Source organism: Pinus tabuliformis, chromosome 5_2 (assembly GCF_031772625.1).
Source record: "Pinus tabuliformis cultivar Carrire ecotype Pingquan chromosome 5_2, CPIR1, whole genome shotgun sequence".
Lineage (NCBI taxonomy): Eukaryota > Viridiplantae > Streptophyta > Pinopsida > Pinales > Pinaceae > Pinus > Pinus tabuliformis.
Window position 1 is genome coordinate 719596677 of NC_142306.1, and position 27943 is coordinate 719624619.

General features: G+C 40.7%; 2 pseudogenes; both read left to right on the plus strand.

Moving 5' to 3' along the window:
• The window catches only part of LOC149161208 (AUGMIN subunit 2-like), a 35712-nt pseudogene extending 16320 nt beyond the window's left edge, over positions 1 to 19392 (plus strand).
• A 5233-nt stretch (positions 19393 to 24625) lies between these two features.
• Positions 24626 to 25399, plus strand: LOC149161209 (AUGMIN subunit 2-like; annotated as a pseudogene).
• Positions 25400 to 27943: the final 2544 nt, after the last annotated feature.

Consider the following 27943-nt stretch of genomic DNA (forward strand, 5'->3'; position numbering starts at 1 on the left):
AGGACCGAGTTTTCCTTGTCGTTAGACTCGTTAAAATAATTAAATAGCGACAAACTTGTCTTTAGACGAGAACGAGTTTCCCTATCGCTAGGCTCGTTAAATCATAGCGATAGGCTTGCCCGAAGGGCAGGTTATAGAACAAGCATATGTTATCCTCCTCAAGCTTGACAAAAATAAAGAGGTACTGGTCAGAAATGACTGGGGAAAATTGGGAGAACATTCAAAGTTTAATGGTAGCAAGTCACTCTTGAACATGACACTTTTCCTCCATACCACATCGGGTTGGGTTGTTTCATTCACCGGTCTCATCGCCATGGTCCTCGCCAAACCATCCACATTTGGGGTAATGCTACCGATCCATCGCATCAGTGTTGTTATATGTTCAAGAGGGGTCATTCTGAAAGTGTCAACCGTGTCCCATCCACTACCATACACTATCCTTCATCCATTCATGATCGCCACCCTGAATCATATGTCACAGTTTGTTTTCACCTCCACTAAAATCATTAGCTCCGTTCCGTGTCATTGATGTGGGATTCATTAAGGCCCTCCATTGACGGATCGCTTCTTGTCGACTTCAGCTCATTATCCAAGAAGTTGATCTAGGAACACCCCCATCAGTACTTTGAAGCTTGCATGCCTCAATGGCAAGTTTCTCACTTCCGGCGACAGGTATACATCAATGACCTTCGACCAGAAGATTTTGCGTGGCGTTCGACGCCAAGTCCTTTATTCACGCCACGTGAATTGTACTGCAGTACCTTGAGGGTCATCGTCATTATTGGTGATTCCTCTCGCGCTTGTTAACGGTTTTCATTATTGACCGGTAATCAAGCGATGTCTTTCCATGTTCGACTTCAGAGCAATTCTCACATGGATCGACTTGTACTTAGAGTGAAGATCGAACGAGTTTGAAGACCCCGGATCTAGTTTCATCCATCCGGGCTGCGATATATATTCAGGAAACATAAAAGCATTTGCCATGTACATCATTGCAGCAGATGATCATCCTATTCAAAGGATGATAATTTCAGCAGAAAATTATCAGTCTACCTTCAGACGATCGTCTGTCATATGTACCAAAATGTATTTATAAAAGTTGAGCATGGGAATGCCCGCCTCAGCTAGATCATGAAAATAGAATGAAAAATAATGTATTGTATTGTATTGTATTACAGGGCTCCTCTTCAGCACTGGAACGAACTTCGGATCCTCTAGATAAAGCATTTCACCCGATAAACGGCCTCATACTTTAGGGGGCAACTGTTATAGACATTTTTGTGCCTCGCATCATGGAGCATGAAATGTCGATAATTACAGGGATCCTCAGTCCCTAAACATGTTGTTCTTACCCCTAAAAGAACAAGGTCATCAAACAACAACACTTCCAATCAGTTCTCCACCTGAAAACACTTCAAAACGGGCTTATTTTGGATCATGTCAGCTGCTCCACTGAGCTTCTGCGCTGGAATGCAACTGTCCCTCCTTGTACCTGCGCTGGAAGTCAAGATTAATGAAGGCTACCTGCGCTGGGCGAGATTGGCCAAGTGGCACAGTCATCCTGCAAGGTGTCAACTGCCCAGGAAGCTTCCAAACTGACACTTGGTTCATGAGATTCGCCCTGTGATGAGTAAGAGGTACTTGATCACCATGTGTAAGCAAGGATCTCCAAGTGGACTCAAGAACTGAAGATTAACTGAAGAGGGAGAGGACACAAGGCAGCTTCATGTCAGTCTCAAGCTGACTCATCCTCTCTTCTTCTCTCCTATATATAGAGCTCTTCTATGAGGTCTAAAGAGGCTGGAATTTTGTGTTAAGCAAGGAGGTGCTGTTGGATTACAGTTAGAGCTATTGGGTGATTGTTTTACTAGAGGTGAAGAGGAGAGTTCTTGCTGCTGGGGAGGTGCTGCTGGATTGGAGCCATCATTGGTTGTAACCTTCTCAGAACCCTGTTACTTCTATCAATAAAGTTTTGCATGTTCTCCTATATACTTGTATTGCATTGATGTATTGTATTTACATGTATATTTGATTCACCCTAATCCATGCTTCAGTTATGAGTACATGTATCTTGTAGTTTCCTCTCTTGTTTTGTGCAGGATCTGTGTGTAGCTGGACCGGCAAAGAGAGCAAGGAGCTGGGAACAAGAGACAAAGAGAGAGGACAAGGATCGACTAAGCGAAGGACACCAGGTTGGTTGACCTTCTTTTCCTTCTCTCTGTACTTTCATAAAGGAAATCATCAAAGCTTTACTTTCAGTTGTTGCTAAAGACTGTCACCTTTAGAGTAGGGATAGGGTCATCCGCATCGGATACTTTTCCCCACAACACTCCCTCCATTGTTGATTAAGGTTTGAGTCGGTCCCAGACAACCAGGCTTGTCCCCATATGGTGGAGTGATCATTTTTCCCAATATAGCTTATGTGTTGAATGCCTCTGGTGTCTAGCTGGTTTATAAGGCCCGAGGAAAGTGAAAATTTCTCATTGCATCCCACCCATGGATCCTTCCCTATCCTGACTTGTTCACCATTTCCTACTTGCCAAGAAATGCCTTGTTCTATGATATTGAAAGCGTCTATGGTGTCTTTCCACACCACTGAAGCATTCCCTTTCTTCTTATTTGGCTTCCTGATCCAATCATCCAAAGGAATGGGATCGATGTACTTTCATTTGACTACTATTGTCCATAGGTTCTCCATCTTTATTAGTCTCCATCCCAGCTTAGCTGCTAGAGATGGTCCAAAAGCCGTTAACTATTTATTCCCCATCCTCCCCACTCCTTTGGCCTTGCCACCTTATCCCATGCCACCCAGGGCAACACCGACTCCTCCTTCGAACCTGCCCAAAGAAACCGGTTGCATACTCATCTGATTCTTTCCAAGATTCCTTTTAGAACCCATGTTAATGTTGCCCAGTATACAAGTAAATCAACCAATGTTGGGGTTAAATAGATTATTCATTTTTTTGTGACTAGTTGAATTGGTAACACGTCGGATCTCGTACTTGCATGACACAAGGTTAATCCTCGTCACCTTCCACTATAACCTCCAAGTGCAATTACATCACCCCCAAGAACATTGCACATGTAAGATGAGGTTTGAACCTGTGACCTGCATAGCGACATGAACACCTTAACAGTACATTCACTGGCCAACAAGTCACACCCATGAGGGCTTAAATGGATTATTCAATTAAGGATGTGCACATAAATTAAAGCAACACAACAACCTAGTTAATGACATTCTTTAGAAAATAGTTTGGGATAGTAATGTGCCACAAAAATTAAACTTCTTTTGTTGGACTTTGGTCTTGGGGAAGACTCTTACAACTAACAAGCTTGCAATAAAAGGGATTCTTGGCTCCTCTAGATGCAAGCTTTGCTTTTCCTTAGTGAAAACTAAAAAGAATATTTGTTTAGAATTCCCTTGCACCAAATAAGTATAGGGATTATTTTTTAGAAATATTTTCCCTCAAATAACTCCTCCTATTGCTTTGCAACTTGGCATAAACAATATTCTAGTTGTTTGTAATCTTTTGCGGTGGTCAGATTTTGAAGAAATTGGGTCTAGACATTGATCCACAATTATCATTTTTAGTCGATGTTTTAAGTCCAGAACATGGCCAATTTCTTGTTCCTTTGATCATAAGCCTGATTTCAAATCTATTTGGATGAATATCCTAAAATTCTTGCTCTAGAGGATCAATTGGCTCATAATAAGGGCATCCTCAAGCAATCCATTACCTCCCTGACCATGTAGCCAAAAAAACTCTATTTTCTCTTAGAAAATTCTTCTTCCACACTACCTCATGTTAAGAAAATCCTTAATTAGATAAATCAAAACAAGTATGGTGGACTACTTCTATTAATTCGAGCACTCCCAAGATAAAGAATCTGACCAAAACTCCGCTAAAATCATGATAGTAACTTTAGTTAGGAACACATGAATTCTCCAAATGGTGAAGTTCATATGATTCTTATGTCCTATTCTTTTATGGAACCTTGAAAGGAAATCTTGGGGGGTTATGTTTGTTGGAGGCTATCTTTTCCTCTAGAGGAACAATCAAAGGCAAATTCACATGGAAACTTGATGTGCAAATTAATAACTTAGTAGAAAGAATCATACACTCTCTTCAAAGGTATGTCCTTAGTCATATCTTTTTACTCGAATCATTTAATGGTTTTTGGAGACCCACAAGTGATAATAAGGTACATGCACAAAGGGTATAAGTACAAATATTGTAGATTTTAACCCTGTACAAAAATTACCTGCAAAAGAATTCTTAAAACAAAAAAAAACAATGGTGAGAACATAAAACAAATATACACAGATATTTTCCCGTGGACCCAAAAATCGAGACTACCAGATTGATTTTTCATTATGCTCATTTCAATGTTATAATATGTATATATACATGTTGAAACATTCATAAGCCTTAATCCATTAACCCTGGATTAGAACATAATCGATGTTCCCTTGACCGGATCTACAAAATACCATGGGAATAAAACATCATGCCCAAAACCATGTGCAAAACCCATGCACAAATGCATGGGTAGGTCCGCCCACCATCTTTGGGTCCACTCCCCATCCTTGGGACTACCCAACTATTATTGGGTTCCCATAAAAAAAAAATATGGGACGTTACCTTGGACCCTATGCAAGGGGGCTCCCGCCCTCCATCCTTGGGACTGCCCAACTATTATTGGGTTCCCATAAAAAATAAAAAAAATGGGGCGTTGCCCTAGACCCTATGCAAGGGGGCTCCTGCCCCCCATCCTTGGGAATAGCCAACTATTATTAGGTTCCCATAAAATAAAATGTATGGGGTGTTGCCCCAGACCCTGTGCAAGGGGGTTCCTGCCCCCCTGCAAACCCCCCGACAAGGGGGGATGGTGTCCCCCTTGTGACCCCCCCCCCCCCCCCCCCCCGCTGTGCCCAATGCAATGTACAACCCATGGAGCTAGTGGTGGAAATAATATAACACACACCCAACATTCTCCCACTTGTTGTTTTCTTTCCACACAAGGGGTCACAGGGGAGCTTAGTCATTGGTCTAATCCTGCAATGCCCATTTTTTCTCTACACCAAGAAAACTTCTTACTGTTCACAGACTTCGTCATTGCATCTTCAACATTCGTCAAAGTGTCCACCTTTACCAACAACACCTTTTTGTCCTTAACCATATCCCTCACAAATTTATACTAAACATCAATGTGCTTTGTCTTTGAATGATAAGCAGGGTTCTTTGTTAAGAAAATTGCACGTTGACTATCACAGTTTATCCTTATAGATCATTGTACCAACCCCACACTTGAACATAATCTCTACAACCAAACGACTTCCTTGCTTGCATGAGTGCTTGTCATGTATTCTACCTCTATAGTTGAAAGTGCCACTGCAAACTGTCTCTTGCACATCCAACTGACTGCTCCTCCAAATAGGTTAAACACAAACCCACTTGTAGATCTTCTTTGATCCATATCTCTAACCCAATCTGCATCAACAAAGCCATGAATGTTCAAAACTTTGTCCAATCGTGGTGTTCCTTGGTAGCACAAAGAATAATCACTAGTGCCACATAAGTACCTGAAAAACCACTTCACTGAAGTCAAATTCTCTTTCCCTGGTTTTGACATAAACCTGCTCAATACTCCCATTGCATGCAATGCCTTGTCTGGTGCAAACCATTGCATACATCAGGCTACCAAGTGCACTTTCACATGGAACACAAGACATGTTCTCTTCCTCTTCTTGTGTCTTAGGACACTGTTTAGTAGATAAATTTACACCTAAAGGAATACGAACCTTCACTGATTTACTATCTTGCATATTAAACCTCTACAATATTGTCTCGGCATACTTCCCTTGGTTTAACCAGAGCTTCCTCTTTGCCTAATCTCATTTAATTTCCATGCCCAAAATATAGTTTGCAGCACCAGGATCCTTCATGTCGAATTTGGAGGACAATTGGGTCTTCAAATCCTGGATAATTTCCCTGTCATTTCCAATTAGCAAAATATCATCCACATACAAGACCAAATAAATAACACTGTCACCAATTAATTTAAAATACACACAATGATCTGCTTTGCTTCTGGTAAAGCCAAGTCCCCTATATGTGTATCAAATTTTTGATACCACATCCTTGGTGACTGTTTTAACCCATACAAAGACTTTTTTAACCTACATACCAGTTCTTTCTTGCCCTTCACCGCAAAGCCTTCAAGTTGCTTCATGTAGATCTCTTCTTCTAGATCCCCGTGAAGAAATGTTGTCTTCACATCCATTTGTTCTACCTCAAAATCAAAAGTAGCAACAATAGATACAAGTAATCTAATACAAGCTAACTTGGAAACAAGAGAAAAAATATCACCAAAATCAATCCATGACACCAGGGAATAACCTTTTGCTACCAACCAAGATTTTTATTTATCCACCTTGCCTCCTGTTATAGACATTTTTGTGCCTTACAGCTATAAGCATGAAATGTCCATAATTCAAGGGATCCAAAGTCCCTAAAGATGTTGTTACAGCTCCTAAAAGAACAAGGTCAACCAATAACAACTTCTCCTAGAAGTTCTCCACCAAAAACTACTTAGAAACAGTCAATTCAGGATCAATTCAGAGGCTCCACTAGCTGCCTGCGTTGAAATGTAGAGGTTACACTGGCTAGGTGCACTGCAACGCAGGTGGAAGCACTACTAGGGTGCGTTGAGCGGGAAATGACAAATGGAAAGCTCATTCAATGAGGTGGAAAGACCCTGGAAGCTTCCAGAATCTTCTCCAATGACACTTGCCTCAATGAATTCGACTAGTGATGAGTAAGAGGTTCTCAACCTCCAAGTGGAAGCAAGAACTGACAGAGAGAAGCCACAAGTCAAAACATAAGCTGACTCATCCTCTCTACTTACATCTATATATGGATCTCTCACCCAGAGGTTCAGGAGGCTGGAATTTTGTACTTTGCAGAGAATTGCTGTTGGTTTGAGATTGAGATTAGTACATTGGGTGATTTATGCTTTGTTGGAGGAGAGGAAGGGATTCCTTTGCTGGGAGGTAGATGCTGGATCGGAACTCACTTGGTTGTATCTCCTCTTGGACTTTATTATCATATCAATAAACTATTTGAGTTTCTCCTACATGTTGTATACCAATGATGTTTTGTTATGCTTACATGTTTAGCTTAATCTGATCTTGAGCTTTTTATGAATGTATATCTGTATCTTCGTGTAGTTTCTCTCTCTTGTGATCTTGCAGGAATTCGGTGAAGCTGGGCTGGTGAAGGAGCAGGAAGCTGGGAGCTACTGAAGAGAGGAGTGATTTGGATCGATAAACTAGCGGAAGACACAGGTTAGTTAGATCATTCTTCCTCATTTACATTTCATAAAGAAGAATACTCAATTAGTTTACCTCGTTTGTTGCTAAGGCACTATCACACCTTAGAATGGGATAGGGGCATTCTGAATTGGATACTTTTCCCAACAACAAATTGGCGACTCCGCTGGGGAGAGTATCTTGTTAGTTTATTTGTGTTTCTATTGTTGTTCTTCTCATAAACTCAGGAGTGCTGAATCGAAATGCATTTGCCATTTTCAAATGCAAAGTAGATATCTGCCACTCTAGTCCACTCACTGGGCCTGTTTTTATGATCTGAACAAATTGATCCACAAGTGCTCTAACAGCCCTTTGTGATAAATCTTAGTCCTCCTTTAAATCATCCTCCTAATTGTACCTAATTGATAGCTTTGATCCGGCCAAAAACTGTAGATTTAACTGCAAACCGTGACCCAGAACCCAGAAACAACTCTCGTTTCTGCTTCAGCGCAGACTCTGTGAAGAGGTTCTGCATTTCAACGTAGGTCCCGTGAAGGATACCTGCGCTGAAGTTCAGATTCTCTGTGCTGAGGGTGCGCTGATCAGCCTTTGCCTTGTGCAGTTGTGGTTCCCTGCTTCTTTTTGCTCAGTTTTATCTCTGTTTTTTGCAGCCTGTTATCAATCAGTGTACCTATCTGAAACCCCTTTTCTTTGCCTCAATTCCACCTCAGTTGTATAAAGAAACTGTGTTTGTTCTTTGTGTATTTGTTACATCATTTGCAGTTTCCCATTACAAAAGTAAACTAGTCATACTGTCGCCCTTAGATCTAGACCTGTCGTAAGTGTCATTTTGATCTTAGCAGTGAGTTTGTTTGCTGTTCACAGTTGATTGAGCTTTTACTTTTGTCGTTTGGTTTGAATTTATGCATTTCTAGTGTCGAAACAAGTAAATCATAAGGTGTCGTAATTGTCTTTTGATTTCGAAAAAGGAACTTGTTTATGTTTTCACTTGAAACCGAATTCAAATTTGTACAACAACTTTATTTTTAGGCATCAATATTAAGAAAGCGAAAACAAATACATGCATATGTGCATTTGCATTTTGATAGTTTGCATGCTTTGATTTAGGGAAAAGTGCATTACAGTGTGCTCTATGCTCTTTGAGAAAAGTTTGTGTCTTCCTTTTCCCCTTGTAGCTAGGATTTTCATTGTTGAAAAGATATAAAAGCTTGCTTATCATCTTTAGACTGCATTTAGGAATTGTATCATACATCTCGTGGTGATCCAAGAAGGAAAACTTCTAAGAAAGATCAACCTAAAATAAATTGAATGAACTTAACAACGCTTTGTAACTTAACGCACAACATAGAGGTCTAGGCTAGAGACGTGTTCCGGCGTCGTAAAACCTGGTGACTGTCGATCTCGCTGATGGTTGGGTGATTCGTCCTGAGGGACGATAGCGCCAGTACGGATTGTGCTCCCACGTACCGTCGAGTATATATTGGGAGACCCCTATAGGCATAAAACCTTTATCGTTAGGAAGCCGTGTCGGCCGCCCTACTAATCGCAATGCACTGAACACAGCATTCAGGAAGATTGACCGCCCGTACCTTAAAAAGTATTCTGCGGTTTTGCGAAAAGTTTGGCACACCCTCTACTTAGAACTCGAGAGCAGTTCCTTTTGGCCTTTTTCAGACTCTATAACGAAAAAGTCCATCCGAGCATTTGTCACTTCGGGCTCGTTAAAACATCGAAGGAGACTAGAGTCATCTTTAGCTTTTTCTCGACTCTTTAAAATTGAAAAAGCAAGTTGTGTCTAAGCGTCGTTAAAATTTATTTTAAACGGAACAATCACCCCTTTTTCCTGCGTTGATCTTTAGGTTGAGAAAATGGAGCCCACCAACCAAGGAATTCCCCTTGGTGGAAATCCTAGTCCCTTCTCCTCTTGGGGAGATGTTGGTGCGCCCCATATGGCCACATTGTCGCTTCCAGGACTGACAATTGGCTTGCCGGTCTGGCTCTTCTCAACCAATGTCGTTCAGAACACCACTATTCCTGAACAGTCAAATCAACAGTTAGACCAGTCCAGAGTTTCCCACCAGCCCTCTACTTCCTCTAATTCTTCCTCTCCTCCTTCCTCTTCGCTTGACGGAACTGGTAAAACAAAAAACCAAGTTCCTAAGGAGAAGAAGGAAAAGAAGAAGAAAGAGAAGAAGAAGAAGGAGCCAAAAGCGACTGGGGGCAAACAAGTGTCGTCTGACAAAAATCCACACACAGCACTGACCAGGCCTAAATCGCCATGTGTCATATGCAAGGGAGACCACTTCCACAGAGATTGTCCCTGCATCCCTCGGATACTAAGGGACTGGTCTCCCCGTTTGCACAATCCGGTGGCATCAACCTCTGACAGCCATGTTGAATGCACACCGTCAACTAGCGAAAGTGAAGTCCTTGGACAAAAAGGGAGAGCTAGATCTCCCTGTAGACTGTGCGAAGGCAACCACGCCATCCACCGTTGTCCCTTCTTAGACGAAGCGAAAAGAGTTTTGGATGATCGTCCGGTTTCACCGTTACGACTCCCTCCTGGATATAAAAAACTCTTGCCGAGTCCTTCGTTAGTTGAAAATCCAGTTGGCCCGCTCAAGTGGTCATCTGAAGCGCCGGTCATTGAAGATGAACCAGCTGAATCCATACCCGACGAAAGTCAAAAGGTCGAGGCGGCAGTTGACCCGGTCTTGCCTTCAGAGGTTTTGTCTTCGAATGATACAGTCACTGAAGAGGATAAAGATGACACCATCCAAATTCTCTTCATCAACACAGACTCCGACGAGCACGGGGGCACTCCCCCCTTTCCTTTCTCGCAGGAAGGAAGTTCGTTAGAGCGATACCCGGCCGTTTACTCGGCCCCACCACCAAGCAACCTAGTTGTCTCCTTCGACTGGAACCAACTAGGTAGACCCCATTTGCCAGCAAGCATACCATTCAGAATTATCGTCCAAATATACAGAATGGTCATGGCTGGCACCATCATTGATGAGGGGGAATCTGTGAGTATCCTTTCCTCTATTGCTTGGAAAGCGCTTGGTTCGCCAGCGCTTTTGCCTGAAATGAGAAATCTGACAGGCTTTGATAAAGGAACCAGTCGACCTTTAGGGATCCTCCCCAATGTGCCTATCACATTGAAAGGGAAGACCGTTCAAATGAACGTGATGGTCATTCAAGGACCCTTGGATTATAACCTACTCCTTGGATGAGACTATATATATTGCATGGGAGCCATCGTCTCCTCACTCTTTAGAGTAATGTGTTTTCTGCACGAAGGAAGAGTGGTCAAGCTCGTGGACCAACTTTCATTTCCCGGATCACGCATCGCAAATAGTCATATACCTTCCCTAAATGGTCTCTTCACGCAAGAAATGTCTCAACCCACGGTCCATCCTCCCGATGAGCGCAAGTAATTCGGAAGGATATGACTGTAACCCAGGGGGTATGCGTCCTGGCCTGCTTCGGCAGGAGAACTTTAGGTATGGGGTAGGTTTCCACGGGAGAATATGACTAGTTTGTACCCCGTCCATCTTGGAAGAGGGGTTATTCTAGAATAAGATTCTTTTGTCAAAGTTATGTGTTTGGCACTCGTTGTCACTCACCTTTGTCTATGTCGGTAGACATCGCCGAAGAAATGTTTTGTTTGTTGCGTAAATGAGACAACCTTTGGTAACCTGAAAGAGGTAGGCCTTTCCTGGTAGAACAAATGTCTTATCTGCAAATTGAGGGGTAACCTTGAAATCGTACTTTATGCCTGGGGGCATGCAAACCTTTTTGAGTGCAAGCAAGGGGCGGCTATTTATTTTTTAAATTTTTAGGTCCTCCCTTTAAACCTGTAGGTCTAACCCTTTAAACTCGTAGGATTAGTCGTTTCCGAACTTGCATAAAGAAAGGATTCCGGAGCAAAGCTTTGTAAGGCGCAAGCTCCATAAAAAATGGCATCTTACATGAGACATTCTTATCATATGACTGGATAATCGAACAGTTTTAGCACATAGTTCATGCTCGTTAAAAAATAAACATAAGACCGAGTAGTGTTTTTCCGCGTTTAAGCTCGTTAAAAAATGAACTACCCTCCGGTAAATAACCACCATGAATGTAACATTATCAGCCATTAAAGCCTTGGTTGTGTTTGCACCGTCACCTCCACTTTTCCATTGGCCGATCGTTCACCTCCATATGATTGTTTACCCATTTTGAGGAACAGCTGCGAAGAGTGATTTCACTAGCCATCCTTGTGACACTGCCGTGATTGCAAAATTCCAACCCTTACCTGGAATCAGCTGCTAACCCGTTTTATCACTCGTTCCTCAAAAGACGAGTCTTCTTTAAGCTCTTTTCATCTGACTCGTAAAATATGAAAAGATTGCCGAGTTTTGGCCTTCCAGCTCGTTAAAGCAACAGGAAGTGCTATCCCTCCTCTAGATTTTAATCTTTTTGGACCTGAGGGATTATTGCACAAAAAGATCGAGCGCTTGTTTGGTTCGGCTCGTTAAAACTATCGAAAACTCATCCCTTCTGTATTGTTTTATACTTTTTCAGACTTAAGGGATTAGATGACGAAAAAGGACTTTCGGAGTTGACTTTACGTACCTTTTCAGACTCTCTAAAAATGAAAAGGACCGAGTTATCTTTGTCGTTAGACTCGTTAAAAACATTAAATAGCGACAAACTTGTCTTTAGACGAGAACGAATTTCACTATCGCTAGGCTCGTTAAAACATAGCGATGGGTTTGACCGAAGGGCGAATTATAGAACAAGCATATGTTATCCTCCTCAAGCTTGAAAAAAATAAAGAGGTACTGGTCAGCAATGACTGGAGAAAAATTGGGAAGAAACTCAAAGAACTTTATTGGTAGCAAGTCGCTCTTGAACATGACACTTCCACTCCGTGCTTGAGTCGGGTTGGGTTGTTTCATTCACCGGTCACATCGCCATGGTCTCGCCATACCATCCACCTTTGGGGTAAATGCTACCAATCCATCACACAAGTGTCGCTGATATGTTCAAGAGAAGTCATCCAGAGAAGTCAACCGTGTTCCATCCACTACCATACATTATCCTTCATTCTTTCATGACCGCCACCCTGAATCATATATCATCAGATCGTTTTCACCTCCATCAAAATCATTTGCTCCGTTCCATGTCACTGATGTGGGATACATTAAGGCCCTCCTTTGATGGATCGCTTCTTGTCGACATCAGCTCATTATCCAAGAAGTTGATCTAGGGACACCCCCTTCAGTACTTTGAAGCTTGCATGCCTCAATGGTAAGTTTCTCACTTCCGGCGACAAGTATACATCAATGACCTTCGACCGAAATATTTTTCTTGGTGTTCGACGCCAAGTCATTTATTCACACCACGTGAATTGTACTGCAGTACCTTGAGGGTCATTATCATTATCGGTGATTCCTCTTGCACTTGTTAACGGTTTACATCATTGACTGGTAATCAAGCGATGTCTTTCCATGTTCGACTTCAGAACATTTCTCACATGGATCGACTTGTACTTAGAGTGAAGATCGAACGAGTTTGAAGACCCCGGATCTAGTTTCATCCATCCGGGCTGCGATATATATTCAGGAAAAATAAAGACATTGACATGTACAGCATTGCAGCACAGACAATCATCCTACCAAAGGATGATGATTTCAGCAGGATCATCAGTCTATCATCAGACAATTGTCTGTCCTATGTACACAAAAATGAATTTATAAAGCTGAGCATGGGAATGCCCGCCTCAACTAGATCATGAAAACAGTATGAAAAATAATGTATTGTATTGTATCTTATTACAGGTCTCCTCCCAGCATTGAATGAACTTCGGATCCTCCTAATAAAGCATTTCACCCGATAAACGACCTCATACTTTAGGGGGCAACTGTTATAGACATTTTTGTGCCTTACAGCTATAAGCATGAAATGTCCATAATTCAAGGGATCCAAAGTCCCTAAAGATGTTGTTACAGCTCCTAAAAGAACAAGGTCAACCAATGATAGCTTCTCCCAGAAGTTCTCCACCAAAAACCACTCAGAAACAGTCAATTCAGGATCAATTCAGAGGCTCCACTAGCTGCCTACGTTGAAATGCAGAGGTTACACTGGCTAGGTGCACTGAAACGCAGGTGGAAGCACTATTAGGGTGCGCTGAGTGGGAAATGACAAATGGCAAGCTCATTCAACGAGGTGGAAAGACCTTGGAAGCTTCCAGAATCTTCTCCAATGACACTTGCCTCAATGAATTCGACTAGTGATGAGTAAGAGGTTCTCAACCTCCAAGTGGAAGCAAGAACTGACAGAGAGAAGCCACAAGTCAAAACATAAGCTGACTCATCCTCTCTGCTTACATCTATATATGGATCTCTCACCTAGAGGTTCAGGAGGCTGGAATTTTTTACTTTGCAGAGAATTGTTGTTGGTTTGAGATTGAGATTAGTACATTGGGTGATTTATGCTTTGTTGGAGGAGAGGAAGGGATTCCTTTGCTGGGAGGTAGATGCTGGATCAGAACTCACTTGGTTGTATCTCCTCTTGGACTTTATTATCATATCAATAAACTATTTGAGTTTCTCCTACATGTTGTATACCAATGATGTTTTGTTATGCTTACATGTTTAGCTTAATCTGATCTTGAGCTTTTTATGAATGTATATCTGTATCTTCGTGTAGTTTCTCTCTCTTGTGATCTTGCAGGAATTCGGTGAAGCTGGGCCGGTGAAGGAGCAGGAAGCTGGGAGCTACTGAAGAGAGGAGTGATTTGGATCGATAAACTAGCGGAAGACACAGGTTAGTTAGATCCTTCTTCCTCGTTTACATTTCATAAAGAAGAATACTCAATTAGTTTACCTCGTTTGTTGCTAAGGCACTATCACACCTTAGAGTGGGATAGGGGCATTCCGAATTGGATACTTTTCCCAACAACACCTCCTACATTCATCTTCTTCTTAAACACCCATTTGCTTCCAATAGGTTTCCTTCTAGCTGACAACTCCACTAGATCCCAAACCTCATTTTTGTCCAAAGATGCCATTTCTTTAACCATGGCCTCTTTCCAGATTTTTCCATCCTATGATCTACTATCTCCTTGACAATTCTGGGATCATCATCAATAATAGAGAAAGAAAATTTTGAATATAAAGTAGTTGGACTACCCCTTTCTCGTTGCCTTCTCTCTCGAACTGATCTTCTCACAACTAGAGTTTGTGGCTCTTCCTCTTCTGATTCCTATTCTATTGTAGAGTCTGATTCTCCCTCCTTTAGCTCAAACTCTATCTTCTTAGGTTCCTTTGGTAGGACTTCATGTTTAATAACATATTTCACCTCTCTAAACACCACATCTCAGTTGTACACAACCTTCCTTGTTTCTGTGTTCCAAAGTTTATAACCTTTTAAACCATACTTATACCCAGTAAAGATGCACCTTTCAGATTTACTATCCAACTTGGTTCTTTTCTCCTTTAGAATATGCACATATGCATCACAACCAAATACCCTTAGATGTGAAAGAGATGGTTTCTTACCAATCCATACCTCATGTGGAGTCTTATCCTCCAACACTAATGAAGGTGATCTGTTAACCAGGTAACATGTAGTCTCCATTGCCTTTACCCAGAATTCTTGTCCTAGCCCGAAACCACTGAGCATGCTTCTTTTCTTTTCCATCAACATCTTGTTCATTCTTTCTGCAAATCCATTTTTCCGAGATGTGAATGGAGTAGTCTTCTGTCATGTTATACCACACTTCTTACAAAACTCTTCAAATTCCTTCTTGCAGAACTCTCCACCATTATCTATCCTCAATACCTTGGTCTGCTTCTTTGTCTGATTTGCCACCAGAGCCTTAAATTCTTTAAAATTGCTAAAGACTTTAGATTTCTTCCTGAGGAAATATATCCATTATTCCTTGAGAATTCATCTATAAATGAGACATAGTACACAAACTTACCCAGTGATGGAATTGACACATGTCCAAACACATCACTATGCACAAGCTCTAATATCCCTTTCACCCTCTTAGCACCAGAGGGGAAACTCACCCAATTTTGCTTCCCATATACATAATGTTCACAGAAATACAAATCTAGAGAGAAATTAGACATACCTTCTACCATACCATTACCATGTAGTTGTTGAAGGCCCTTCTCTCCAATATGTCCAAGCATTTGATGCCATAACACGGTCTTTTCTTCAGGGACCACTAGATTTTTTGCTCCATTTTCAGGAACCACAGAATTGTTGCACCCGTCAATAATAGTGCTACCTAGAATGTTGTACATAGTTCCAATCTGAAATCCCCGCATCAATAATAGTGCTCAATGAAAGGCTTAGTATGCTTCAATTAAGCAATACACGATGATAATCCATCAGAGTATTATCCACCTATTGAAATAGATTCAACAACGGCTAGATCCAGAGGAAAGTTGTGAGCATTACGTTCGTGCATAACTTCCATACCTAGGTTAGCACGATTAATGATATCAGCCCAAGTGTTAATTACACGGCCTTGACTAGGTATCTTTCTTGAACACTATTTTTACACATGCATCATCCATCTTGCTTACAAAAATCAAATTTATGGCCAATGCAGGAATATGCAGAACACCGAGAAGTGTTTTAATCCTTCCACCTTGCAACTTCAACTTGACTTTTCCACGTTCGATGATTTTTGCCTTCTTATCATCCCCTAAGAAGACATCACCACCATCATATTTATCATACTCAAGAACCAATCCCTATGGGGAGTGAAGTGAAAGGATGCACCTGAGTCAATCAACCATGCCTCATGATCTACATGTGTACTCGAAGAAGCCAAGTATGCGTACCCACCTTCTTTTGAGGTGTTTTTTGCCTCTACAGAAGGAGCATCGTCCAATCCCTTTTCTTTCTCAGGAGTTTTAGATTTACAATCCTTTTTGTAGTGCCCTTATTTTCCACATTTCCATCATACCTTTACAGATTTTCCTGGAGATTTAGATCTCCCACTTGAGGACTTGTTTTTTTTTCAAATATGAGACTATCCTCTTATAGACAAGGTATCTCCATTTTGGATCTCCATATTTTTATGTCTCATCTCCCTCGATAATAAGGATGAGACTATTTCATCAAACTTCAAGGTAGTTGTATTACTACCTATAAAAACAACCAGACTATCCGACAAATCTGGTGGAGAACACAACAAACTGATGCACTTATCTCCATCTGAAATTTTTATATCAACAAATAGCAACTAGCTTACCACAACATTAAAGGTGTTCAAATGCCCTGTTACCAAGTCTCCATCCTTCATCCTTAGGTTATGCAAATTTTTTCACAGGAACAATATTTTCATCAGAGACTTAGATTGGTAGAATGTCCCTAACTTGTCCCACAAATCCTTCGTCATAGCTTCCCCTTATACATACAACAAACTAAATATGAGATACATAATCGTATTGTGATCTTTTCCTTCTGATCCAACTTCACCCAACCTTCTGTTGACGTTGTCGTTCGTTTAGTACCCAAATCTACCATGAACCAATGATCTTTATCCACCAACAGAGCCTCCATCTTGAGCTTCCACAACTCAAAACTCTGACCATTAAATTTCTCGGTCTCTATCTTTCCACTATTCGCCATCTTCTTTCACCACAAGAATTGATCCCGCATACCTCCCAATGTAACTTGGTCTACCACAGGCCCTAACAAAACCCCTCAACAACAAATACGTTCCCTTGAAGCTGAAATAGCTCTGATACCAAATGTAGGTTTTAACCCTATATAGAAATTACCCGCAAAAAAATTCTTAAAACATAAAAATAAACATTGGCGAGAATATAAAACAAATATACATAGATATTTTCCCCTAGATCCCAAAACCAGGACTACTAGATTGTTTTTCATTATGGTCCTTTCAATGTTACAATACATATATATACATGCCGAAGAATTTATAAAACCCAATCCATTAACCCTGGATTAGAACATAATCGTAGTTCCCTTCACCGGATCTACAAAATACCATGAGCAAAAAACCATCATGCCCAAAACAATGTGCAAAACCCATGCACAAAACCATGGGTAGGTTCACCCACCATCTTTGGGTCTGACCCCCATCCTTGGGTTTGCATAAAAAAAAATATTAGGTTGTTGCCCTGGAACCTGTGTAGGGAGGCTACCACCCACCTGCAAACCCCTCAACAGGGGGGGCGACAACCCCCCCTGTGACCCTCCCACTGCTCTCGGTGCAATGTACAACACATGGGGCTAGTCATGGAAAGAATACAACACACACCCAAAAAATATATAAGATTGGAAGCCATCATCAATCAAATTTGAGCTCAGGTTCACATTCTAGTATGTGATTTTGAATGGTTCCACATCAAGTAGTAAAATAACTAGCTAGTGGACTCGTGGGCCAACTTGGCTATTAATATAAACAAAAGGGGGGGGGTGTTCAAAGGAACAAATGTCACTCATCCTGTTAGAGTCGGTCTGTTCATCTCTCCATCAGAGATCAAAAACTCTTTTGTTGCATTTCATTTTTAGGTGTCTCATTCACTTCAGTCATTTGCATTCCATTAGGAGCATCAGTCTTCTGACGGAAGGGTTTTGTCACTCATGCACCTTATGTCATGTACCTGTTGGTCTGTGTCTATTCATCAAAATTAATTTTAAAGTCATTCACAGTCCTATTTGGTCTCTTGGTCAACAAAAGAGTCATTAGCCATTAGGTTTAGGGTTTCGTCTTCAAAGTGTCCAATAATGCCAGCAGGCTAGAGGGAGGTTCAGATTTTCATTATCAATAAAGCTCAAGGATGATTCCTCTTCAAAACTCTGTTTTGAATAGGAAATCGTCAAATTGGTAATAAATATGTATTTTTTTTATGCCATGGAGTACTTCAAATGTAGACTCTGGTCATCCTTTGCCGAAGTTCAACGCCACCATCTCCTGCAAAAAATCAACAGAAGAGCCATCATTTTAGCCAAAAATCAAAGAGAAACTTGAAGAACAGAGTTGTATTAAAAGTGAAGAAATGCCAATTTTAAAACATACAAAAATGGGTCTTTACAAAGACAAAATCAAAGCCATGTCTTTATGAAGATATTTTTATGTGTATCAATGCCATTTTGCATTCAAGGGATCAAATGAAGTCGACTTAAGTGGTGAGAAAGCAAAGTTGTGTTTGAAAGGCCGGACTATGTGTAATTGACAAAGCGCGGCGCGTTGGGAGTTGGGCGCGGCGCATAGAGCCGTGTTCCATCGTGGAAATTTGAACATGCGCGACACACTCACCGGGCGCGGCGCACTGGGATGTGCGTGCGGTGCATTGGCTTGAGACCGAATTTTTTTTTGCCAATCTTCTCAAATATCAAATTTGCTTGGTTACTTCGTGTTGATGAAGATGTGTAGAATTTGGGTAATATGATAGGTCTTATTGATACTTTGGTAAGAGTTTTGAGAGATCTTACATCTGCGCAACATGATTTGGCAGATTTGCAAGTGGAACTGCAGGTCGACGGGATGATAACAGCGTGGCACGTCTCACCCATAGTTTCAGCGTCGATTTTCAGAATTGTTGCTTAAAGTAGCCAGTGATTATGGAGCCTTAATTACAGCTCCAACGGAGTCATAGTTTTTAGGATCCACTATCTGCCTGGGGAAATGTTGTGACCCATTCTAATTGCCTTAGCATCTTGCACACGCTATTTTGAAACCATATCTGCAATGAGAGAATTAAATGCTGCACTTCACAGGCTACGTGTTGGTTCATCATCTCCAGTTACACCATCAAAAGATCCATCATGAATGTTAGATCAAGCGGATTCAGAATGTGTAACCCCTCCTCCATGGAGTGCAAATTACAATATGGATGAATCAAACTTAGATGATATTGTGATTCATAGTCGCACACGATTAGACCGATTAGAGTCTTCCGTTGAAAACCCTGATTTCGAAGCGTCTTTTGATGCTGGGCAGTCTGATCATAATGGTCTGAAAGCAAAGGCGGTTATCTTGGCCATTTTCAAGCGCTACACATAATATGGTGTAATAATGCTAGTAAATCAATCTCAGGATCATTGTTTTGGCTAAATCTCAAAAATGTATGGAAGGTTACTCTCAGTCCATTGTAATGCTGGAGGGTCAAAGCCAAGGAATCCGAGAGTTATGGAGAGTCGTTTTCAATTCTACACAGATGTGCGAGATCTGTCATATTTATAACAATATCTAGATCAACATCCTCGTTAGAAAACTCACCGAGGCATCGTGTGAGGTGAATGAAGACTTTTCCTTGGTTAGTTTTGCAATCTTGGACATTCGAGATAAAAAAAAAAGTGTTGGGAATCTTGTTAAGCAAATGGATATGTGGTTTTGATGGAGAGATCGGAGCTGGAATTGATGGAACTTTGTTTCCCTTCATTAAAGGTGAAACCTTAATAAGAATTAGTTTTTATTCAAACGGCAAAAGGGAAGGTGAAAAGTCAAAGACCGAAATGCCTAAATTTAGAGCGTAGATTCTACCATGGCTGAGAAATAGGATTCAATTACCTATTTTTGGACTTTAGTTATGATTCAAAGGATCTAAAGCTACAATTTCTGCCTCTTCATCAGTCATCAACAGATTTGAGTAGAAAATGTAACACTGCTCCCTTTCAGAACAAATGATTGGCTCTTCAGCTTCAGTTTGTTAATGATGATTAAACTATTCCTTATTTTCATCGATCTGTTTTCCCACATATTGAATCTATTTATTGTATTGTAAATCATTTGTAAAGGGGTTGGAGTTTCTGGGAAAGGTGTGGAAGAAAAACTCAGCACTTTACTGTACAGTTTTGGCAGAGAATTAATGAAATGATGCAGCTCTGATTCATGAGATTCATGTTGTATGAGTTTAGCATACGTTTCTTCTTTCTATTTCATATGTCTCCGGTTATGTTTTACCGTCCATTCATTTCTAGTTGAATTCTCTTAAGTAAGAAAGTTAGAATCCAGTTTATGCTCTGCCTTGTAAAGCATTCATGTTTTGTGTGTCTTCTTCTGTCTGAAAAGGATTCATGTGTATGCCCTTTTCAACTTCTCAACAGTATTTCCACTCCATATTATTTCAAATTTGATTGCTAAACTTCTTGCCTATCTTGCCTCATGAAACACTCAGTGTCTTTGATTTAATTTCCCAGCTCATGCTGTCCTTTGGTCCCATACAACCCAGAAAATTCAGTCATTCAATAAATTACCTCTTTCATATCTATTTACTAGCCTAAAATCAGTTTCCCATTTTAAGTCATCTCAAGCCCCATTGAAACACTTTTCGCTGAGATTGACCCGGAGAGAGCCCTCTCCTATCCTCGTAGGGCTAGCTACGAGGCTGAGCGTGGTTTGATGTTGAACCTAGAAGCTTGCCTTTTCAGCCTGAGGCAAATCTAGGCTCTAACATAGTGGCGACCATACTGGGGAAGGAAGTTTATTTTCATTGTTTGGCTTTGTAGACTACAGACGGAGCCCGAAGATTAGCCAGGTAGCCTTCGAAACACTTTTGCTTTGCATTTGTGCAAGTAGATAAAAGCTGCTTCAGGCAATCTCTGGTCTAGTTTATAAACTGAACATCTGATCTAAACGATCACCCCAGTACATGTATCAAGTTAGATCTGATGGTTTATGGTGGACAACAATCAGACATAAGAAGGCTGAAATCATTCACCTGGTGACTCCAAATTCAATGTAGAGACTCCACTGGAGGACTAACTCTTTCTCTGAGAAAATGGAAGGATCTTGCACAAAGTTTGGGTATCCAAAGTGGAATGGTATTCAGGATTTAGTCTGGTTTCTCGTAAATTACTTCTTTGTTGTTCTTGAAGTTGTCCTGAAAGTTTTTCAGAATTTGTTGTATAATAAAGGTGATCAAAATCTTCACTCGATCTATTCAAAAAGTGTAAATACTGAGTTTCCCTTTGATCCTGGCCTCCTTACTTTTCCCACATCTCATGATGACTCTCTTCAGCGTGATGAGCCTAAAGAAAACAAACCTGATCCTGTAGCTCTTGTATATACTCCTACACCTTTTATAGTCCCAGATAGGTATAAACCTCTTGTTTTACCTTCTGTTCTCCATGCTTTCCCTGCAAATTATTACCTATATTTGCCGAGATTTGACGGTGAATGTAAGAATGTCAACGCTGAGCAACATGTGCAGAATGTTGAGACTTTTCTTGATCTTTTTGAAGTTGATGAAGAAGATGTTAGTATTAGGCTTTTTGCTCTTTCTTTGCAAGGCAAAGTCAAGAGTTGGTTCAAAACCCTGCCTGATGCAAGCATCTCAGATTTCCAGCAGTTCGTCAAAGTTTTCCTTGACAGGTGGGTGATCAGACAAAACCCTTTCTTGATTATAGAAGAGTATAACCAGCTGAAAAGATTGCCAGGGGAGACAGTACAACAATTTTCAGCCAGATTTAACCAAGTTTATTATTCAATGTTGGTTGATATAAGACCTCCTCCTAGATCTGCTCTCTTGCACTATTCGGGTGCCTTTGATCTGGAAATGGAGTTTCAGCTGAGGGAAAGAAATCTTGTAACACTTGAAGAGATACAAAACAATGCAGTAAATGTAGAGGCTCATCTGTTGATCCGAAGGGCAAGGTTGAAAGAAGAAGAGACGAAAAACATAGATCCGGAGAAATTGACATCTCTAGAAGTAAAGCTTGACATTTTGGTAAGTGCAGTGGAAGAGATGATGCAAAAGATCACCACAAGGAATGATTATGATGTTCAAACCCATGGCTCGCTGATTGAAGAAGAACAAGTTGCTGATCCAAAACATAGATTTGATAATGATTGTTTTATAGATCATCTTGGAGAAGAGAGATCTGTTGATATGGCATGTATGCTTGATGATGTGTTTTATAATGAGGATTTTTCTCAGTTTGATAAGTATGATGATGATTATGTCCTCCAAACAGAAGCTAATCTTGCAGACAAATCAGCTGCTAGTTTGTGGGAGGAGGAAGTTCATTTTCAACAGCTCGAATACAGTGATCAAACGATTCCTATTAGCTATGACAATGACGAGGAAAGTGCAGCAAATTTTGAAGTAAGTGAAGGATCTTTTCCTTTTTGTTTTGCTTCATTTCAGTTCATCAGAGACAACATTCATGCACTCAGAAATCAATTGTCAACAGGTCTTGATCTGGACCACTTTGAGAGCAATTAAAACCTTGTTCAAGACTTCTCATATTCAGATTTGTAGCCCCCAAATGCCATTGATTTTCAAGTTGCAGATGAAGACATGGAAGCTGGCACATGTGATCAAATGATACAAGATGAATCATGATTCCATACCATTTTGTTTTGAATCATTTCAGTTTTTGAAGGGTAAATTGCATAGTAAATCTTCAAATGAACAGTTTGTAGGAAGTCAACAATCTTTCAGCTTTAATGTTGAGGATGAAGGTCAGATTACAGATGAAGGTGTGGAATCTGAAATACATGATTTAATGATGCAAGAGGATTTTGTACCCTTTTGTTTCGAAGCATTTCAGTTTATAAGGCAGAATCTTCGTAATATCTCTAAAGAAAAACATGAACAACTAGTAGGATGTTAGATAATTTTAATGAATACATCGCAGCAGTCTTCTCAAGTTTTTGATGATCCTATTGCTCGTGTGTTGGATGATGTTTGCTGTAAAAGTTCTTCCTCATCGGCTAACCATGTGACAGAAGAGAATGTTGATAATAATCTTATTCAAAAGTCGCCTTCATTGTCTTGTTTAACAGATTTTTCATTACAAAGCTCAGATCAAAGTTTGCAGTCATATGAGGAGATTGATAAAGGAGACTTTTGTTTTGTTTGGAATCAGCAACAGAGTTTGGTTATTCACGAAATTCAGGATCCTTTTGACAGCCTGTTGTTATCACCAAAGAAAGACAACACAGATGTGAGAAAAATCTTAATATCCAGCTATGAAGATTACTTGGACCAGAGCAGTAATGTGTTAATGGAAATCAATAGCGATGTTTATGAAGATCCTTTTGTAGTATTCTTGAAGTCATCTAGCCAATTCATATTTTGCAAGTTTATCACCAGTCAACTTGATTCCAAGTTTCTGTGGGAGTTGCCTTTTGATTCTTCCCTTTTCTTGTGCATCAGAAAGCATTTGGGAAGAAATCAAATACCAGCCAGGATGCTTACGTGGTTGCATTGGTTGTTCCATTTCACTTGATTAGGTGGTGAAAAGAACAATTAGAGTAGGTTTGATGAATAAGCCCAATTATGAGCATCTTTCCAGTTTGATAGTTATGTTTAGTTAGGTTTTGTTTTATTGTAGTTTTCAGTTTTAGCCTTCAGTCAGAGTCCGTCTGCATAATGTCAGTTTTCGTGTTTTGACTCCTTTGCCCAATGAATAATGGCACTGTCTACTTTTCCAAAGATCTGTAGTTCTTGGCACCTGCAAGGAGCTACCATCCCCATTGGAGCCAATGTTAGAGTCAGTCTGTTCATCCCTCTGTCAGAGATCAAAATCTCTTTTGTTGCATTTCATTTTTAGGTGTCTCATTCACTTCAGTCATTTGCATTCCATTAGGAGCATTGGTCTTCTAACGGAAGGGTTTTTTCACTCATGCCCCTCATGTCATGTACCTGTTGTTCCGTGTCTATTCATCAAAATCAATTTTAAAGTCATTCACAGTCCTATTTGGTCTCTTGGTCAGCAAAAGAGTCATTTTAGCCATTAGGTTTAGGGTTTCATCTTCAAAGTGTCCAATAATGCCAGCAGGCCAGAGGGAGGTTCAGATTTTCAATATCAATAATGCTCAAGGATGATTCTTCTTCAAAACTTTGTTTTGAAGAGGAAATCGTCAAATTAATTGTTTGTAATAAATATGTATTTTTAAAGTTTTCCGCCATGGAGTACTTCAAATGCAGACTCTGGTCATCCTTTGCCGAAGTTCAACGCCACCATCTCCTGCAAAAAATCAACAGAAGAGCCATCATTTTAGCCAAAAAAATCAAAGAGAAACTTGAAGAACATAGTTGTATTAAAAGTGAAGAAATGCTAATTTTAAAACATACAAAAATGGGTCTTTACAAAGACAAAATCAAAGCCATGTCTTTATGAAGATATTTTTATGTGTATCAATGCCATTTTGCATTCAAGGGATCAAATGAAGTCGACTTAAGTGGTGAGAAAGCAAAGTTGTGTTTGAAAGGTCGGACTATGTGTAACTGACAGAGCGCGGCGCGTTGGGAGTTGGGCGCGGCGCATAGAGCCGTGTTCCATCGTGGAAATTTGAACATGCGTGGCACACTCACCGGGCGAGGCGCACTGGGATGTGCGCGCGGCGCATTGGCTTGAGACCGAATTTTTTTTTTCCAATCTTCTCAAATATCAAATTTGCTCGATTACTTCGTGTTGATGAAGATGTGTAGAATTTGGGTTATAAGATAGGTCTTATTGATACTTTGGTAAGAGTTTTGAGAGACCTTACATCTGCGCAACATGATTTGGAAGATTTTCAAGTGGAACTGCATGTCGACGGGATGATAACAGCGTGGCACGTCTCACCCTTAGTTTCAGCGCCGATTTTCAGAATTGTTTCTTAAAGCAGCCAGTGATTATGGAGCCTTAATTACAGCTCCAACGGAGTCAGAGTTTTTAGGATCCACTATCTGTCTGGGGAAATGCTGCGACCCATTCTAATTGCCTTGGCATCTTGCACACACTATTTTGAAACCATATCTGAAATGAGAGAATCAAATGTTGCACTTCATAGGCTACGTGTTGGTTCATCATCTCCAGTTACACCATCAAAAGATCCATCATGAATGTCAGATCAAGCAGATTCAGAATGTGTAACCCCTCCTCCATGGAGTGCAAATTACAGTATGGATGAATCAAACTTAGATGATATTGTGATTCGTAGTCGCACACAATTAGACCAATTAGAGTCTTCTGTTGAAAACCCTAATTTCGGAGCGTCTTCTGATGCTGGGCAATCTGATCATAATGGTCCGAAAGCAAAGGCGGTTATCTTGGCCATTTTCAAGCGTTACACATAATATGGTGTAATAATGCTAGTAAATCAATCTCAGGATCATTGTTTTGGCTAAATCTCAAAAATGTATGGAAGGTTACTCTGAGTCCATTGTAATGTTGGAGGGTCAAAGCCAAGGAATCCGAGAGTTATGGAGAGTCGTTTTCAATTCTACACAGATGTGCGAGATCTATCATATTTATAACAATATCTAGATCAACATCCTCATTAGAAAACTCACCGAGGCATCGTGTGAGGTGAATGAAGACTTTTCCTTGGTTAGTTTTGCATTCTTGGACATTCAGGATAAAAAAAGTGTTGGGAATCTTGTTAAGCAAATGGATATGTGGTTTTGACAGAGAGATCACTACTGGAATTGACGGAACTCTGTTTCCCTTCATTAAAGGCGAAACCTTAGTAAGAATTAGTTTTTATTCAAACGGCAAAAGGGAAGGTGAAAAGTCAAAGACCGAAACACCTAAATTTAGAGCGTAGATTCTACCATGGTAGAGAAATAGGATTCAATTACCTATTTTTGGACTTCAGTTATGTTTCAAAGGATCTACAGCTACAGTTTCTGCCTCTTCATTGGTCATCAATAGATTTGAGTAGAAAATGTAACGCTGCTCCCTTTCAAAAAAAATGATTGGCTCTTCAGCTTCTGTTTGTTAATGATATTAAACTTTCCTTATTTTCATCGATCTGTTTTCCCACATATTGAATCTATTCATTGTATTGTAAATCGTTTGTAAAGGGGTTGGAGTTTCTGGGAAAGGTGTGGAAGAAAAACTCAGTGCTTTACTATACAGTTTTGGCAGAGAATTAATGAAATGACGCAGCTTTGATTCATGAGATTCATGTGGTATAAGTTTAGCATATGTTTCTTCTTTCTGTTTCATATGTATCCTGTTATGTTTTACCGTCCATTCATTTCTAGTTGAATGCTCTTAAGTAGGAAAGGTAGAATCCAGTTTATGCTCTACCTTGTAAAGCATCCATACTTTGTGTGTCTTATTCTGTCTGAAAAGGATTCATGTGTATGCCCTTGTCAGCTTCTCAAAATTCTTTCCGCTCCATATTATTTCAAATTTGATTGCTAAACTTCTTGCCTATCTTGCCCCATGAAACACTCTGTGTCTTTGATTTAATTTCCCAACTCATGTTGTCCTTTGGTCCCATACAACCCATAAAATTTAGTCATTCAATAAATTACCTCTTTCATATCTATTTACTAGCCTAAAATTTATTTCCCATTTTAAGTCATCTCAAGCCCCATTGAAACACTTTTCGCTGAGATTGACCCAGAGAGAGCCCTCTCCTGTCCTCGTAGGGCTAGCTACGAGGCTGGGCGTGGTTTGATGTTGAACCTAGAAGCTTACCTTTTCAGCCTAAGGCAAATCTAGGCTCTAACACATCCTATATTGTAACCTTATGGATCACCAAGTGTCACATCTTAACCACATCAATTGGAACTATTGTCGAGTATATCATGTCATGAATAGAATACACTCACCACTCTCCACCATGATGATAGGTTATGTCACCTACAAATTTTTGATTAACTTATTTCCTCTCCACACTTCCATTTTGGTGTTTATATGGCCTGACATGTGGCTGTCATCCTAGGAAGCTTGCTTATAGAGAATAGTGGTAGTTTGATAGGTCATTGTGCAATGTTTTTTTTTTTCTCCGTAAAAACTAGCTAAGTCATGTATTATATATACAAGTAAAAATTACAGACAGTAAGACATGTCTTCCAGGGCCTGTAGTAGCACCCTGGGAACCTTGACCATAGTTCTAAAAGCTCCCTTGCTGGGGTAGCTTCGCCAAAACCATTCAGACATTGCCATGACATCAAAAGCTCCCACGCAGGGGCAGCACCGGATCGACTTTTCAAAACAGTTCCAGACAAGATCAGACTCCCTGAGGAGCAGCAGAGTGTAGACCCAACACATTCTTGCCCACGCAGGGGCTTACTACCAAAATAGACTGACTCAAAGACCAGACAGAAGTGAGCATGACAGAGGCGCTCATATCAGCTATCAACTTAGACCATTTAAAATTAAGACTAGACCAGAGACTAGACAAAATTACACACGGCGAAGATGTAAGCATCATCTGCCAGCAAGCAATACGAAATAACAAGAGAAAAATACCCGCGGCTGCGCTAATCCTGGAGATGAGCTGAAGGTGGAAGGAGGGCCGCGAGCTGGGCATCTGCCTCTTCAGCAAGGCTTTTGTCTTCAACCACGTACGCCCAGCCATCACCCTCTGCTCGTCCCTCCCACATCTTCCTCCATATCTCTTCGTCGACGCCTGGAGGGGGTGGCCCCACTGGAGGAAAGGTGTCTTGCGAGCCTTTATCTTCCATGCTTCCAGCTTCAGACGCTGGAGGCACCATGGCAGAGCCCTGTTCCGCCGCGTCTTGTTCTCCTCTGTCAATTTCCTTGCCCTTGCCTTCCAGTTGCTTCTCCGGCAAGCTCTGAGGGGTGTCCTCCCCATTGCCTTCCGGAATTTTTGTGAACATGACTGATATGTGGGCACTAAGCCCTGGGTTGTCCTCAGAGCTTTGCAGCGTG